Here is a 13,222-nt window from a genome sequence, read left to right as displayed (position 1 = left end):
CTCCTGTATACTCTATTGCTGGGATGTTTTTCCAGCACTGTACAACATCGTGATGTCTGTAGGCCAGAGGTTCCTAAACTGTGTGCCGTGGCTCCCTGGGGTGCCTCGGGACACTTGCAGGGGTGCCCTGGGTTGGTGGTTCAGGACCAATTAAAATTATTCATGGTCAATATAATAGGCAAAACCAGTGCTGGTGGCTACCAGTCATAAACTATGTGGCCAAACAGAAGCAAATCTTGTCCCTCACCACACAACTGACCCTAAGGATGACATATAAACGCGATCTACTTAATGTAATATTTCTTTCTAAATTTCTCAATAAGAAATTTTTGGCCTAGGGGTGCCGTGAAAAAATTCTGATATTCTTGGGCGCCGTGATTCAAAAAAGTTTGGAAACCACTGCTGTAGGCACTCTAGTAAGTTGAAGAACTGGGTTTAAATTACTATTCAACCATTCAAAATGTAAATCTTTCTTTGTTTGGTAGTTTCATTTGCATACTTCCCCATGATGCATTTGATACTTTGCAAGGTTGTTGTTTTTTTATAGCATTTTGCAAATTAAATGTCCTTTTTAAACTTAGATGTTGTAAATATATTAGAATTGTATTGGTTATATGTGAAAATTGTTAAATATACATATGTTTTGTCCTCTCACTTGGTAAACTGAGGTCTGTTTGAATCTGGGGAAATAATCGTGGCACTTCTCTAGTATACTCTGGTTTCTCTTCAGAACGAATAAATCTTTCGCCTTTTACTAAAGATTTCCGTGGAGAGGAATAACTGTGAGTTTCATATAATTTTTTGATGCCTGGCTCACGCTGGGCTTGTTTACTGGTTAATAAAAGAATATGATATTATAGTAGGGTTTGAACATCGGAAGTATCAATTTGTAGAAACCATGATTTGAAACCATGGTCACAAATCATTGCTTCTGAAACTGATGTTTATATTTTTACAGGCGTAAAGTAAACTGGTTACTTATAAATATAGAGCAGGGATAGGACATCATCAATCGATGCTATGAAATGACACAATATACTCAGGCTGACTTGCAGACAGTGCACTGCAGCTGAGCAACACTGAGTCAGTGAGGCAGGGCAAGATGGGGAAAGGAGCACTCATGAGTTTCATTTTTGAAAATGGTCAGCTATTTTCTTGAATACTCTGTTGCTGTGTCGGTATTAATGGTATCTGAAGGAAGTTGAACAAATTAGTTTTTGTTTTTCTTATCCTGTTTGTAGGAAAATTTGACCATGATCAGAAGTAGTTAGTTTACTGTTTACAGTTTTTTGCTGTTTGTTTTCTGTTTACAGTAAAAGGCTTTTTGTTTTTTGTTTCCTGCCTGGCTGACCAACACAGAGCTTATTTACTAGTGAAATTCCGAAATTGTTAATTTTTCATGAGTCTTTTAGAATTTGATATTAAATGTTGATTTTTTTTGTTTATTATTGGAAAAAACTGTGGAATACAATGATTGTTCTATCATAGATGAGTCTCCTGTATACTCTATTGCTGGGATGTTTTTCCAGCACTGTACAACATCGTGATGTCTGTAGGCCAGAGGTTCCTAAACTGTGTGCCGTGGCTCCCTGGGGTGCCTCGGGACACTTGCAGGGGTGCCCTGGGTTGGTGGTTCAGGACCAATTAAAATTATTCATGGTCAATATAATAGGCAAAACCAGTGCTGGTGGCTACCAGTCATAAACTATGTGGCCAAACAGAAGCAAATCTTGTCCCTCACCACACAACTGACCCTAAGGATGACATATAAACGCGATCTACTTAATGTAATATTTCTTTCTAAATTTCTCAATAAGAAATTTTTGGCCTAGGGGTGCCGTGAAAAAATTCTGATATTCTTGGGCGCCGTGATTCAAAAAAGTTTGGAAACCACTGCTGTAGGCACTCTAGTAAGTTGAAGAACTGGGTTTAAATTACTATTCGACCATTCAAAATGTAAATCTTTCTTTGTTTGGTAGTTTCATTTGCATACTTCCCCATGATGCATTTGATACTTTGCAAGGTTGTTGTTTTTTTATAGCATTTTGCAAATTAAATGTCCTTTTTAAACTTAGATGTTGTAAATATATTAGAATTGTATTGGTTATATGTGAAAATTGTTAAATATACATATGTTTTGTCCTCTCACTTGGTAAACTGAGGTCTGTTTGAATCTGGGGAAATAATCGTGGCACTTCTCTAGTATACTCTGGTTTCTCTTCAGAACGAATAAATCTTTCGCCTTTTACTAAAGATTTCCGTGGAGAGGAACAACCATGAGTTTCATATAATTTTTTGATGCCTGGCTCACGCTGGGCTTGTTTACTGGTTAATAAAAGAATATAATATTATAGTAGGGTTTGAACATCGGAAGTATCAATTTGTAGAAACCATGATTTGAAACCATGGTCACAAATCATTGCTTCTGAAACTGATGTTTATATTTTTACAGGCGTAAAGTAAACTGGTTACTTATAAATATAGAGCAGGGATAGGACATCATCAATCAATGCTATGAAATGACACAATATACTCAGGCTGACTTGCAGACAGTGCACTGCAGCTGAGCAACACTGAGTCAGTGAGGCAGGGCAAGATGGGGAAAGGAGCACTCATGAGTTTCATTTTTGAAAATGGTCAGCTATTTTCTTGAATACTCTGTTGCTGTGTCGGTATTAATGGTATCTGAAGGAAGTTGAACAAATTAGTTTTTGTTTTTCTTATCCTGTTTGTAGGAAAATTTGACCATGATCAGAAGTAGTTAGTTTACTGTTTACAGTTTTTTGCTGTTTGTTTTCTGTTTACAGTAAAAGGCTTTTTGTTTTTTGTTTCCTGCCTGGCTGACCAACACAGAGCTTATTTACTAGTGAAATTCCGAAATTGTTAATTTTTCATGAGTCTTTTAGAATTTGATATTAAATGTTGATTTTTTTTGTTTATTATTGGAAAAAACTGTGGAATACAATGATTGTTCTATCATAGATGAGTCTCCTGTATACTCTATTGCTGGGATGTTTTTCCAGCACTGTACAACATCGTGATGTCTGTAGGCCAGAGGTTCCTAAACTGTGTGCCGTGGCTCCCTGGGGTGCCTCGGGACACTTGCAGGGGTGCCCTGGGTTGGTGGTTCAGGACCAATTAAAATTATTCATGGTCAATATAATAGGCAAAACCAGTGCTGGTGGCTACCAGTCATAAACTATGTGGCCAAACAGAAGCAAATCTTGTCCCTCACCACACAACTGACCCTAAGGATGACATATAAACGCGATCTACTTAATGTAATATTTCTTTCTAAATTTCTCAATAAGAAATTTTTGGCCTAGGGGTGCCGTGAAAAAATTCTGATATTCTTGGGCGCCGTGATTCAAAAAAGTTTGGAAACCACTGCTGTAGGCACTCTAGTAAGTTGAAGAACTGGGTTTAAATTACTATTCGACCATTCAAAATGTAAATCTTTCTTTGTTTGGTAGTTTCATTTGCATACTTCCCCATGATGCATTTGATACTTTGCAAGGTTGTTGTTTTTTTATAGCATTTTGCAAATTAAATGTCCTTTTTAAACTTAGATGTTGTAAATATATTAGAATTGTATTGGTTATATGTGAAAATTGTTAAATATACATATGTTTTGTCCTCTCACTTGGTAAACTGAGGTCTGTTTGAATCTGGGGAAATAATCGTGGCACTTCTCTAGTATACTCTGGTTTCTCTTCAGAACGAATAAATCTTTCGCCTTTTACTAAAGATTTCCGTGGAGAGGAACAACCATGAGTTTCATATAATTTTTTGATGCCTGGCTCACGCTGGGCTTGTTTACTGGTTAATAAAAGAATATAATATTATAGTAGGGTTTGAACATCGGAAGTATCAATTTGTAGAAACCATGATTTGAAACCATGGTCACAAATCATTGCTTCTGAAACTGATGTTTATATTTTTACAGGCGTAAAGTAAACTGGTTACTTATAAATATAGAGCAGGGATAGGACATCATCAATCAATGCTATGAAATGACACAATATACTCAGGCTGACTTGCAGACAGTGCACTGCAGCTGAGCAACACTGAGTCAGTGAGGCAGGGCAAGATGGGGAAAGGAGCACTCATGAGTTTCATTTTTGAAAATGGTCAGCTATTTTCTTGAATACTCTGTTGCTGTGTCGGTATTAATGGTATCTGAAGGAAGTTGAACAAATTAGTTTTTGTTTTTCTTATCCTGTTTGTAGGAAAATTTGACCATGATCAGAAGTAGTTAGTTTACTGTTTACAGTTTTTTGCTGTTTGTTTTCTGTTTACAGTAAAAGGCTTTTTGTTTTTTGTTTCCTGCCTGGCTGACCAACACAGAGCTTATTTACTAGTGAAATTCCGAAATTGTTAATTTTTCATGAGTCTTTTAGAATTTGATATTAAATGTTGATTTTTTTTGTTTATTATTGGAAAAAACTGTGGAATACAATGATTGTTCTATCATAGATGAGTCTCCTGTATACTCTATTGCTGGGATGTTTTTCCAGCACTGTACAACATCGTGATGTCTGTAGGCCAGAGGTTCCTAAACTGTGTGCCGTGGCTCCCTGGGGTGCCTCGGGACACTTGCAGGGGTGCCCTGGGTTGGTGGTTCAGGACCAATTAAAATTATTCATGGTCAATATAATAGGCAAAACCAGTGCTGGTGGCTACCAGTCATAAACTATGTGGCCAAACAGAAGCAAATCTTGTCCCTCACCACACAACTGACCCTAAGGATGACATATAAACGCGATCTACTTAATGTAATATTTCTTTCTAAATTTCTCAATAAGAAATTTTTGGCCTAGGGGTGCCGTGAAAAAATTCTGATATTCTTGGGCGCCGTGATTCAAAAAAGTTTGGAAACCACTGCTGTAGGCACTCTAGTAAGTTGAAGAACTGGGTTTAAATTACTATTCGACCATTCAAAATGTAAATCTTTCTTTGTTTGGTAGTTTCATTTGCATACTTCCCCATGATGCATTTGATACTTTGCAAGGTTGTTGTTTTTTTATAGCATTTTGCAAATTAAATGTCCTTTTTAAACTTAGATGTTGTAAATATATTAGAATTGTATTGGTTATATGTGAAAATTGTTAAATATACATATGTTTTGTCCTCTCACTTGGTAAACTGAGGTCTGTTTGAATCTGGGGAAATAATCGTGGCACTTCTCTAGTATACTCTGGTTTCTCTTCAGAACGAATAAATCTTTCGCCTTTTACTAAAGATTTCCGTGGAGAGGAATAACTGTGAGTTTCATATAATTTTTTGATGCCTGGCTCACGCTGGGCTTGTTTACTGGTTAATAAAAGAATATGATATTATAGTAGGGTTTGAACATCGGAAGTATCAATTTGTAGAAACCATGATTTGAAACCATGGTCACAAATCATTGCTTCTGAAACTGATGTTTATATTTTTACAGGCGTAAAGTAAACTGGTTACTTATAAATATAGAGCAGGGATAGGACATCATCAATCGATGCTATGAAATGACACAATATACTCAGGCTGACTTGCAGACAGTGCACTGCAGCTGAGCAACACTGAGTCAGTGAGGCAGGGCAAGATGGGGAAAGGAGCACTCATGAGTTTCATTTTTGAAAATGGTCAGCTATTTTCTTGAATACTCTGTTGCTGTGTCGGTATTAATGGTATCTGAAGGAAGTTGAACAAATTAGTTTTTGTTTTTCTTATCCTGTTTGTAGGAAAATTTGACCATGATCAGAAGTAGTTAGTTTACTGTTTACAGTTTTTTGCTGTTTGTTTTCTGTTTACAGTAAAAGGCTTTTTGTTTTTTGTTTCCTGCCTGGCTGACCAACACAGAGCTTATTTACTAGTGAAATTCCGAAATTGTTAATTTTTCATGAGTCTTTTAGAATTTGATATTAAATGTTGATTTTTTTTGTTTATTATTGGAAAAAACTGTGGAATACAATGATTGTTCTATCATAGATGAGTCTCCTGTATACTCTATTGCTGGGATGTTTTTCCAGCACTGTACAACATCGTGATGTCTGTAGGCCAGAGGTTCCTAAACTGTGTGCCGTGGCTCCCTGGGGTGCCTCGGGACACTTGCAGGGGTGCCCTGGGTTGGTGGTTCAGGACCAATTAAAATTATTCATGGTCAATATAATAGGCAAAACCAGTGCTGGTGGCTACCAGTCATAAACTATGTGGCCAAACAGAAGCAAATCTTGTCCCTCACCACACAACTGACCCTAAGGATGACATATAAACGCGATCTACTTAATGTAATATTTCTTTCTAAATTTCTCAATAAGAAATTTTTGGCCTAGGGGTGCCGTGAAAAAATTCTGATATTCTTGGGCGCCGTGATTCAAAAAAGTTTGGAAACCACTGCTGTAGGCACTCTAGTAAGTTGAAGAACTGGGTTTAAATTACTATTCGACCATTCAAAATGTAAATCTTTCTTTGTTTGGTAGTTTCATTTGCATACTTCCCCATGATGCATTTGATACTTTGCAAGGTTGTTGTTTTTTTATAGCATTTTGCAAATTAAATGTCCTTTTTAAACTTAGATGTTGTAAATATATTAGAATTGTATTGGTTATATGTGAAAATTGTTAAATATACATATGTTTTGTCCTCTCACTTGGTAAACTGAGGTCTGTTTGAATCTGGGGAAATAATCGTGGCACTTCTCTAGTATACTCTGGTTTCTCTTCAGAACGAATAAATCTTTCGCCTTTTACTAAAGATTTCCGTGGAGAGGAACAACCATGAGTTTCATATAGTTTTTTGATGCCTGGCTCACGCTGGGCTTGTTTACTGGTTAATAAAAGAATATAATATTATAGTAGGGTTTGTACATCGGAAGTATCAATTTGTAGAAACCATGATTTGAAACCATGGTCACAAATCATTGCTTCTGAAACTGATGTTTATATTTTTACAGGCGTAAAGTAAACTGGTTACTTATAAATATAGAGCAGGGATAGGACATCATCAATCGATGCTATGAAATGACACAATATACTCAGGCTGACTTGCAGACAGTGCACTGCAGCTGAGCAACACTGAGTCAGTGAGGCAGGGCAAGATGGGGAAAGGAGCACTCATGAGTTTCATTTTTGAAAATGGTCAGCTATTTTCTTGAATACTCTGTTGCTGTGTCGGTATTAATGGTATCTGAAGGAAGTTGAACAAATTAGTTTTTGTTTTTCTTATCCTGTTTGTAGGAAAATTTGACCATGATCAGAAGTAGTTAGTTTACTGTTTACAGTTTTTTGCTGTTTGTTTTCTGTTTACAGTAAAAGGCTTTTTGTTTTTTGTTTCCTGCCTGGCTGACCAACACAGAGCTTATTTACTAGTGAAATTCCGAAATTGTTAATTTTTCATGAGTCTTTTAGAATTTGATATTAAATGTTGATTTTTTTTGTTTATTATTGGAAAAAACTGTGGAATACAATGATTGTTCTATCATAGATGAGTCTCCTGTATACTCTATTGCTGGGATGTTTTTCCAGCACTGTACAACATCGTGATGTCTGTAGGCCAGAGGTTCCTAAACTGTGTGCCGTGGCTCCCTGGGGTGCCTCGGGACACTTGCAGGGGTGCCCTGGGTTGGTGGTTCAGGACCAATTAAAATTATTCATGGTCAATATAATAGGCAAAACCAGTGCTGGTGGCTACCAGTCATAAACTATGTGGCCAAACAGAAGCAAATCTTGTCCCTCACCACACAACTGACCCTAAGGATGACATATAAACGCGATCTACTTAATGTAATATTTCTTTCTAAATTTCTCAATAAGAAATTTTTGGCCTAGGGGTGCCGTGAAAAAATTCTGATATTCTTGGGCGCCGTGATTCAAAAAAGTTTGGAAACCACTGCTGTAGGCACTCTAGTAAGTTGAAGAACTGGGTTTAAATTACTATTCGACCATTCAAAATGTAAATCTTTCTTTGTTTGGTAGTTTCATTTGCATACTTCCCCATGATGCATTTGATACTTTGCAAGGTTGTTGTTTTTTTATAGCATTTTGCAAATTAAATGTCCTTTTTAAACTTAGATGTTGTAAATATATTAGAATTGTATTGGTTATATGTGAAAATTGTTAAATATACATATGTTTTGTCCTCTCACTTGGTAAACTGAGGTCTGTTTGAATCTGGGGAAATAATCGTGGCACTTCTCTAGTATACTCTGGTTTCTCTTCAGAACGAATAAATCTTTCGCCTTTTACTAAAGATTTCCGTGGAGAGGAACAACCATGAGTTTCATATAATTTTTTGATGCCTGGCTCACGCTGGGCTTGTTTACTGGTTAATAAAAGAATATAATATTATAGTAGGGTTTGAACATCGGAAGTATCAATTTGTAGAAACCATGATTTGAAACCATGGTCACAAATCATTGCTTCTGAAACTGATGTTTATATTTTTACAGGCGTAAAGTAAACTGGTTACTTATAAATATAGAGCAGGGATAGGACATCATCAATCAATGCTATGAAATGACACAATATACTCAGGCTGACTTGCAGACAGTGCACTGCAGCTGAGCAACACTGAGTCAGTGAGGCAGGGCAAGATGGGGAAAGGAGCACTCATGAGTTTCATTTTTGAAAATGGTCAGCTATTTTCTTGAATACTCTGTTGCTGTGTCGGTATTAATGGTATCTGAAGGAAGTTGAACAAATTAGTTTTTGTTTTTCTTATCCTGTTTGTAGGAAAATTTGACCATGATCAGAAGTAGTTAGTTTACTGTTTACAGTTTTTTGCTGTTTGTTTTCTGTTTACAGTAAAAGGCTTTTTGTTTTTTGTTTCCTGCCTGGCTGACCAACACAGAGCTTATTTACTAGTGAAATTCCGAAATTGTTAATTTTTCATGAGTCTTTTAGAATTTGATATTAAATGTTGATTTTTTTTGTTTATTATTGGAAAAAACTGTGGAATACAATGATTGTTCTATCATAGATGAGTCTCCTGTATACTCTATTGCTGGGATGTTTTTCCAGCACTGTACAACATCGTGATGTCTGTAGGCCAGAGGTTCCTAAACTGTGTGCCGTGGCTCCCTGGGGTGCCTCGGGACACTTGCAGGGGTGCCCTGGGTTGGTGGTTCAGGACCAATTAAAATTATTCATGGTCAATATAATAGGCAAAACCAGTGCTGGTGGCTACCAGTCATAAACTATGTGGCCAAACAGAAGCAAATCTTGTCCCTCACCACACAACTGACCCTAAGGATGACATATAAACGCGATCTACTTAATGTAATATTTCTTTCTAAATTTCTCAATAAGAAATTTTTGGCCTAGGGGTGCCGTGAAAAAATTCTGATATTCTTGGGCGCCGTGATTCAAAAAAGTTTGGAAACCACTGCTGTAGGCACTCTAGTAAGTTGAAGAACTGGGTTTAAATTACTATTCGACCATTCAAAATGTAAATCTTTCTTTGTTTGGTAGTTTCATTTGCATACTTCCCCATGATGCATTTGATACTTTGCAAGGTTGTTGTTTTTTTATAGCATTTTGCAAATTAAATGTCCTTTTTAAACTTAGATGTTGTAAATATATTAGAATTGTATTGGTTATATGTGAAAATTGTTAAATATACATATGTTTTGTCCTCTCACTTGGTAAACTGAGGTCTGTTTGAATCTGGGGAAATAATCGTGGCACTTCTCTAGTATACTCTGGTTTCTCTTCAGAACGAATAAATCTTTCGCCTTTTACTAAAGATTTCCGTGGAGAGGAAAAACTGTGAGTTTCATATAATTTTTTGATGCCTGGCTCACGCTGGGCTTGTTTACTGGTTAATAAAAGAATATGATATTATAGTAGGGTTTGAACATCGGAAGTATCAATTTGTAGAAACCATGATTTGAAACCATGGTCACAAATCATTGCTTCTGAAACTGATGTTTATATTTTTACAGGCGTAAAGTAAACTGGTTACTTATAAATATAGAGCAGGGATAGGACATCATCAATCGATGCTATGAAATGACACAATATACTCAGGCTGACTTGCAGACAGTGCACTGCAGCTGAGCAACACTGAGTCAGTGAGGCAGGGCAAGATGGGGAAAGGAGCACTCATGAGTTTCATTTTTGAAAATGGTCAGCTATTTTCTTGAATACTCTGTTGCTGTGTCGGTATTAATGGTATCTGAAGGAAGTTGAACAAATTAGTTTTTGTTTTTCTTATCCTGTTTGTAGGAAAATTTGACCATGATCAGAAGTAGTTAGTTTACTGTTTACAGTTTTTTGCTGTTTGTTTTCTGTTTACAGTAAAAGGCTTTTTGTTTTTTGTTTCCTGCCTGGCTGACCAACACAGAGCTTATTTACTAGTGAAATTCCGAAATTGTTAATTTTTCATGAGTCTTTTAGAATTTGATATTAAATGTTGATTTTTTTTGTTTATTATTGGAAAAAACTGTGGAATACAATGATTGTTCTATCATAGATGAGTCTCCTGTATACTCTATTGCTGGGATGTTTTTCCAGCACTGTACAACATCGTGATGTCTGTAGGCCAGAGGTTCCTAAACTGTGTGCCGTGGCTCCCTGGGGTGCCTCGGGACACTTGCAGGGGTGCCCTGGGTTGGTGGTTCAGGACCAATTAAAATTATTCATGGTCAATATAATAGGCAAAACCAGTGCTGGTGGCTACCAGTCATAAACTATGTGGCCAAACAGAAGCAAATCTTGTCCCTCACCACACAACTGACCCTAAGGATGACATATAAACGCGATCTACTTAATGTAATATTTCTTTCTAAATTTCTCAATAAGAAATTTTTGGCCTAGGGGTGCCGTGAAAAAATTCTGATATTCTTGGGCGCCGTGATTCAAAAAAGTTTGGAAACCACTGCTGTAGGCACTCTAGTAAGTTGAAGAACTGGGTTTAAATTACTATTCGACCATTCAAAATGTAAATCTTTCTTTGTTTGGTAGTTTCATTTGCATACTTCCCCATGATGCATTTGATACTTTGCAAGGTTGTTGTTTTTTTATAGCATTTTGCAAATTAAATGTCCTTTTTAAACTTAGATGTTGTAAATATATTAGAATTGTATTGGTTATATGTGAAAATTGTTAAATATACATATGTTTTGTCCTCTCACTTGGTAAACTGAGGTCTGTTTGAATCTGGGGAAATAATCGTGGCACTTCTCTAGTATACTCTGGTTTCTCTTCAGAATGAATAAATCTTTCGCCTTTTACTAAAGATTTCCGTGGAGAGGAACAACCATGAGTTTCATATAATTTTTTGATGCCTGGCTCACGCTGGGCTTGTTTACTGGTTAATAAAAGAATATAATATTATAGTAGGGTTTGAACATCGGAAGTATCAATTTGTAGAAACCATGATTTGAAACCATGGTCACAAATCATTGCTTCTGAAACTGATGTTTATATTTTTACAGGCGTAAAGTAAACTGGTTACTTATAAATATAGAGCAGGGATAGGACATCATCAATCGATGCTATGAAATGACACAATATACTCAGGCTGACTTGCAGACAGTGCACTGCAGCTGAGCAACACTGAGTCAGTGAGGCAGGGCAAGATGGGGAAAGGAGCACTCATGAGTTTCATTTTTGAAAATGGTCAGCTATTTTCTTGAATACTCTGTTGCTGTGTCGGTATTAATGGTATCTGAAGGAAGTTGAACAAATTAGTTTTTGTTTTTCTTATCCTGTTTGTAGGAAAATTTGACCATGATCAGAAGTAGTTAGTTTACTGTTTACAGTTTTTTGCTGTTTGTTTTCTGTTTACAGTAAAAGGCTTTTTGTTTTTTGTTTCCTGCCTGGCTGACCAACACAGAGCTTATTTACTAGTGAAATTCCGAAATTGTTAATTTTTCATGAGTCTTTTAGAATTTGATATTAAATGTTGATTTTTTTTGTTTATTATTGGAAAAAACTGTGGAATACAATGATTGTTCTATCATAGATGAGTCTCCTGTATACTCTATTGCTGGGATGTTTTTCCAGCACTGTACAACATCGTGATGTCTGTAGGCCAGAGGTTCCTAAACTGTGTGCCGTGGCTCCCTGGGGTGCCTCGGGACACTTGCAGGGGTGCCCTGGGTTGGTGGTTCAGGACCAATTAAAATTATTCATGGTCAATATAATAGGCAAAACCAGTGCTGGTGGCTACCAGTCATAAACTATGTGGCCAAACAGAAGCAAATCTTGTCCCTCACCACACAACTGACCCTAAGGATGACATATAAACGCGATCTACTTAATGTAATATCTCTTTCTAAATTTCTCAATAAGAAATTTTTGGCCTAGGGGTGCCGTGAAAAAAATCTGATATTCTTGGGCGCCGTGATTCAAAAAAGTTTGGAAACCACTGCTGTAGGCACTCTAGTAAGTTGAAGAACTGGGTTTAAATTACTATTCGACCATTCAAAATGTAAATCTTTCTTTGTTTGGTAGTTTCATTTGCATACTTCCCCATGATGCATTTGATACTTTGCAAGGTTGTTGTTTTTTTATAGCATTTTGCAAATTAAATGTCCTTTTTAAACTTAGATGTTGTAAATATATTAGAATTGTATTGGTTATATGTGAAAATTGTTAAATATACATATGTTTTGTCCTCTCACTTGGTAAACTGAGGTCTGTTTGAATCTGGGGAAATAATCGTGGCACTTCTCTAGTATACTCTGGTTTCTCTTCAGAACGAATAAATCTTTCGCCTTTTACTAAAGATTTCCGTGGAGAGGAACAACCATGAGTTTCATATAATTTTTTGATGCCTGGCTCACGCTGGGCTTGTTTACTGGTTAATAAAAGAATATAATATTATAGTAGGGTTTGAACATCGGAAGTATCAATTTGTAGAAACCATGATTTGAAACCATGGTCACAAATCATTGCTTCTGAAACTGATGTTTATATTTTTACAGGCGTAAAGTAAACTGGTTACTTATAAATATAGAGCAGGGATAGGACATCATCAATCAATGCTATGAAATGACACAATATACTCAGGCTGACTTGCAGACAGTGCACTGCAGCTGAGCAACACTGAGTCAGTGAGGCAGGGCAAGATGGGGAAAGGAGCACTCATGAGTTTCATTTTTGAAAATGGTCAGCTATTTTCTTGAATACTCTGTTGCTGTGTCGGTATTAATGGTATCTGAAGGAAGTTGAACAAATTAGTTTTTGTTTTTCTTATCCTGTTTGTAGGAAAATTTGACCATGATCAGAAGTAGTTA

General features: G+C 36.4%; 1 protein-coding gene and 9 non-coding genes across 11 annotated transcripts in view; all 10 read left to right on the top strand.

The window, feature by feature from the left end:
• Nucleotides 1–13,222, top strand: part of LOC134957493 (armadillo-like helical domain containing protein 1) — a 468,225-nt gene that overhangs the window by 120,629 nt on the left and 334,374 nt on the right. The window lies entirely within an intron of this gene.
• On the top strand, nt 711–825 carry LOC134959442 (U5 spliceosomal RNA). The gene has a single exon (XR_010187478.1). It is a non-coding gene; the product is annotated as a U5 spliceosomal RNA (small nuclear RNA).
• LOC134959362 (U5 spliceosomal RNA) lies at nt 2,205–2,319 on the top strand. The gene has a single exon (XR_010187408.1). It is a non-coding gene; the product is annotated as a U5 spliceosomal RNA (small nuclear RNA).
• Nucleotides 3,699–3,813, top strand: LOC134959361 (U5 spliceosomal RNA). Its single transcript, XR_010187407.1, has one exon. It is a non-coding gene; the product is annotated as a U5 spliceosomal RNA (small nuclear RNA).
• On the top strand, nt 5,193–5,307 carry LOC134959441 (U5 spliceosomal RNA). The gene has a single exon (XR_010187477.1). It is a non-coding gene; the product is annotated as a U5 spliceosomal RNA (small nuclear RNA).
• LOC134959434 (U5 spliceosomal RNA) lies at nt 6,687–6,801 on the top strand. The gene has a single exon (XR_010187471.1). It is a non-coding gene; the product is annotated as a U5 spliceosomal RNA (small nuclear RNA).
• LOC134959359 (U5 spliceosomal RNA) lies at nt 8,181–8,295 on the top strand. The gene has a single exon (XR_010187406.1). It is a non-coding gene; the product is annotated as a U5 spliceosomal RNA (small nuclear RNA).
• On the top strand, nt 9,675–9,789 carry LOC134959450 (U5 spliceosomal RNA). The gene has a single exon (XR_010187485.1). It is a non-coding gene; the product is annotated as a U5 spliceosomal RNA (small nuclear RNA).
• Nucleotides 11,169–11,283, top strand: LOC134959433 (U5 spliceosomal RNA). Its single transcript, XR_010187470.1, has one exon. It is a non-coding gene; the product is annotated as a U5 spliceosomal RNA (small nuclear RNA).
• Nucleotides 12,663–12,777, top strand: LOC134959357 (U5 spliceosomal RNA). The gene has a single exon (XR_010187405.1). It is a non-coding gene; the product is annotated as a U5 spliceosomal RNA (small nuclear RNA).

This window comes from Pseudophryne corroboree, chromosome 9 (genome assembly GCF_028390025.1).
Source record: "Pseudophryne corroboree isolate aPseCor3 chromosome 9, aPseCor3.hap2, whole genome shotgun sequence".
Classification (NCBI taxonomy): Eukaryota; Metazoa; Chordata; class Amphibia; order Anura; family Myobatrachidae; genus Pseudophryne; species Pseudophryne corroboree.
Note: the sequence above shows the minus strand (reverse complement) of the source record. Positions and strands in the feature narration are given on the sequence as shown.